The 4,704-nt window shown below is 37.0% G+C and overlaps 1 pseudogene; it reads right to left on the reverse strand.

The window, feature by feature from the left end:
* Positions 1 to 3,566: 3,566 nt before the first annotated feature.
* LOC122071986 overlaps positions 3,567 to 4,704 on the reverse strand; it is a 4,067-nt pseudogene continuing 2,929 nt past the window's right edge.

A 4,704-nucleotide genomic window follows, 5' to 3' on the forward strand; every position in this document is an offset into this window, starting at 1 on the left:
AGGTCACCTGTGCCATCATAGCCCATAAGGAACCCGCTCTAATTTCCTCTGGCTCGGTTCCTGCATGGTTAAACCGGTTCAACCGCGAAATCAGACCGGGTTTAAGAAGCGGGGTATTACATCTACAGCCTGGTAGAGTGACCTGCACTGCCAGCACAAGACCAATGAGAGTGTACTAAGAGGTATCAACATAAAAGAAATATTTTTATTTCACTGAGATGGGACGATAAATTTAATTAGGCACTGTTTGATAACGTTTTAGAAACGTGTTTTTTCTTTTTTCTGTGTTTAGAAACGAAAAAACACCACAAAAACTGTTTGATAAATCTGTTTCGTTTCACCCATTTTTTTAAATATAAATAAAAATTTATGTTTATTTCTATGTTTAATAACCGGTTTGACAAAACAAATAAAACTTGTTTTTCCATTTCTTGGAACAACTTATGAGCCAAAAGATCGATAGATCCCCAACAAAAAGTTACGTCTTTCAACCTAGCATTTACCTTCTCTTGGTGGTTTTTGAAAATTTGAAGATTTTCTAAAGAAACAAGAAAGAATGCACTAAATTTTTGCATTGCTAGTAGAAGTCGGAAATTCATTTCATTGTTAAGAAATGAAGTTTGATTTTCTCAGCAAAAATGTATACTAACTCAAAGAATTTATCTAACCCCACTCAATTTGAGAAATAAGAATATCTAACATAAAAAATTAGTTTTTATTTTTAAAAATTTTAAAATTTATTAAATTATTTTTAGTTTCTAAATACAAAAACAGTAAAAACGTTATCAGACGGTATCTAAGACCTTTGTTGGTTGTAGGGACCAGCCAGCGTTTAAACTTTCAATATCCCTCAAATATAATTGTTTATGCATTATGTAATTAAGAAGCTTTAATTAAAAAAAATAACTCAAAAAGTAGAGATTAATTCCCTAAAAGTCAAAATGTAAACGAGACGTGCTTTTCACTCACCCAACAAAATTACGTGTCTTCCCGTGAATTGAGAAGAAATAAAGGAAGATAGACCAATCAGTGGGATCTCTTTAGACGGAGGATCTCCACTCCCTAAAGAAAACAAGAAAGGAAATAATTCAAAAAGTAAACATTGATACCCTGAAGTCAAAAAGTTAAGAATACGGTCCTTTTCACTCACCCACAAAATCACGTGTCTTCACATTGATTGAATCGGGTTTGGTTTTTATCCCGATATAAAAGGATGGACGATGGTATCGGTTTTTATTTTGGAGATTCCTAAAAGGTAGGCATCAGCACATGGGTCAAAGGAATGGAAAAAATTTGGCTGTTACCTAGATTGCCCTTTAGTAATTACATCCTCTATTGACATTTAAAGGAATAGAATAATTTTACTTTCCCTTAGATCTTGTTTGTTTAGAGAAGAGTTTGGAGTGAGAATATCTGACTAGTAGGTCACACATATTGGTAGGGTTAAAAGTAGGAAAAGTAATATTAAAGAAAAGTTGAATTTTTCCACTCTAACCTTGTTTGATTAGTAAGTACATACCTATGAGAAAGAGAGAACGAAGGGTTGAAGAAAGAGAGTAATTCATTACAATGACTTCCCATCCTACAAAGTCCTTTAGAAGGGGATGGGGTGAAAGCTACATTAGTAGTTAGGAAAGCTCATCTCCAAATATTGTTTAGAGTATTTACCACCCCATTATATTCACACACATGACTTTTACCATGCTTTTGGGAAATAAGTACAACTCTCCCACCCCTTAAATTTCACCCCATCAAAATCCCCTCTAAACAAACGGGCCCTTAAGGTTCACAAATACCCTTCTAGCTATAGTTGTTCACTAAAATGTCTTTTAAAATTCTATTTCTTTGGCTACCTTGAGTGGTTGCAATTTAGGCAGCAGTTAAATTTCATTCCAATGGGAGTACATGAGAAGCATCAATAGGGGTGGAATTTTTGCCTCTCTTGAGGAGTGGGGCAATCATTTTACTCTCCTCTGTGTTGGGGCATAGGAGTCATGTTGTTCTAATAGGCTTCTTTTTCTCTTTTTTATTTTATTTTATTTTATCTTTTGTAAGGGAAAAATGATCTCTACCCAATCACATTACAATAGCCCTCTCACAGGGCTTCGCGAAATGATGCTCCTAGCCCTTGGGTAGATAGTCATGCATGTTACCTGGCTCAGGCGCTAGCATTGAGGCTAGGCAACTTGTTGCAAACCCTTCCCCCTTTTTTTCTAATTTTTTAAGTGACATATTTTCTTTATGTATGAGAGTGTGCCCTAGTGCCCAAACACAGGGTGTGTAAAATGACCACTATATTTCTCCTAGTCAATGCCCGAGAGAGCTCTCTCATTAACTGGGGCGTTGGCGCATAAATCACACTCCGAAAAATATTTTCCCAATTTTTAAATTCCATTCGATACTATCTATCACGAGTTCACGACTTTAGGTTTTTTTTTTTTTTTTTTTTTTTGGTTGGGGGTGGGGTGGGGTGTTTTGTGGGGGAGTTAAGATTACTAAAATATCAGTTTCAATATCACAAAAGGGGAATTTTAAAACTTTTAATTCAAGTGATCAAGTCTATTTCCTAGATTCCCATGGTAATGTTGAAGACGTGAAAGAGCTGTAATCAAATGGCATACCATTTGACACCCTTGGAAGCGACGAACAAGTGATCAAACACTTCAAAGATTGGACAACTGAAAGAGCTGGAATCCATACACATTTTGAATACTTGGAAGTCACGCGTAAAACAAAACTTACATTTAAGTATGCAAGAACAGGACCAAACCTCCAAACAGTTACAGAAGCAGAAGAAAGACGACTTCATGGATCTGATGGACATTTTTGTCAATGAATAGTTTAGATTTATTAACAAAATCATTCACAAGTGCATGGTTAGTCTTGATTCTATTAAAAATAGACATCTAGCCTTGACTTGGGATCTTCTTCTTCTTTTACCTCGTCCATATTTTTAGTGTCCCCCATTGGTTGATTGTAATTTTTCTCACTCCAGGCTTTTTTTTGTATCCTTCTTAATGGTTATTTTGTCCCCTCCTCCCTTGTTTTTCTTTGTTGTGGCCTTCGCCTTTAGATAGCCATTGATGCTTTTGTTTTGTTGTCCCTTTTTTTACTGCAACATATTTTCATTCATCCAAAAAAAAAAAATCATTAACAGAAAAATAGATATAATAGTAATGATTTACAGGGAATTCTGCTTCCTAGATTGAAGGCATCAATAGTTTTTTGTAGCAGTAGCAACATATAACCCAAAATGCTTTATTTAGATGCTTGTTCATTAAACTTGGGACTCCATGAATACTCCCTTCTGACACTCAATTCTTGCCAGAAGAGTTGGGAGCTCAATGGTTTGCCCGACAACACACGCAGCATGGCTTTCCTATGTAGTATTAGAATACAAAGTGTTAAGCCAAGTTTTCAAGGCACTATGTTAATGGGGAAGGATAGTTTCAGTCGCAGAAAATTGATAACAAGATCAGATAAGAACATTTAATTAAAACTGAGAGTTGTTACATTGACAATGCTGTAGAAACAAAATTTTAGATGCCAAATGGAAATCTTCCACTCTAGTCTCTATCTTGTATCAAGTTGCCAATCATGTTTACCAATGGAACTGTGTTCTTAGTCATGATCTCTATCCTACTAGCATTGGAGGCATGAGAGAATAGAGAAAGCCCAAAGCATATAAGCTCAGGAAGAAACAATCTAGACGACAAGAATCCATGCCAGTAATGCGGATCTAAACAAAAAAAATGCATCATAGAACCTCCTTGTGGTTTGTAAATCAAGCTTGCGCAAAACCTCCATACCAAAGCAGAAGAATTCCCTCTGCCTCCTCTCTATGGGCCATAAATCTTTCCAAATTTCCTTAGTTCATCTCCTGAAAATCCTCTGTCAGAGCTAAGGTTCTGAACTATCGAGTCTGCAACTAGTGGAGCAGCTGCAAGAGTTCTTGCCAACATATAACCAGTTGAGGGATGAACCATACCAGCACTTCCACCTATTCCTACAACCCGCTGAGGGAACACAGGAAGGGTTCCACCCATTGGAATGACACATCTCTCATCTTCTTCAATGCTTTTCACTTTTATACCTAAGCCTCTCAACCTAGCCACCAACCTTTCCTGCATCTCTTCCATTGGTACTCCAGGTCGAGCAACAGTAGAAAACTCAGAACAATCCGCTTGGATGAGAATGGCATTGCAAACAGAATGTGGGTATCCTACTATTCTTTTCTCTCAGTTCTTTCTTGTTGCTTAGATGTGAATCACTACAATCTAACAAAACTATCTTATCAAAATCAAAGGGGTGCTCTTCCACCTCTGCTAAGATCCCATAACCCAGTTGGAACCCAGGATTATAGGGCTTATCATATTGAACAAGGCACCTCGAGAACCCAGTAAAATCAAGGACAATAGTTGCTTGGACTGTGACGCCATCATTTGAAACCAAAATAGATTTGGATTCCTCATGAATAACTTTAATAACCTTGGCTTTGTTAAATTGGACACTATTTGATATGCACTTCTGCACCATTTTCGATTTCAGGAGCTTCTCGTTAACTCTTCCGTCAGGTCTATCCAGAAATTTGTGTCTGGTCATCGAGGAACACAGAGGCAGTAGACCAGGTTGTGTCGAGGCAATCAAGAAGGTCAATGGCTTCAAACTCGTCGACCCACACACTGTAATTGTTTGGCCAGATCA

This window comes from Macadamia integrifolia, chromosome 2 (assembly GCF_013358625.1).
Source record: "Macadamia integrifolia cultivar HAES 741 chromosome 2, SCU_Mint_v3, whole genome shotgun sequence".
Taxonomy (NCBI): domain Eukaryota; kingdom Viridiplantae; phylum Streptophyta; class Magnoliopsida; order Proteales; family Proteaceae; genus Macadamia; species Macadamia integrifolia.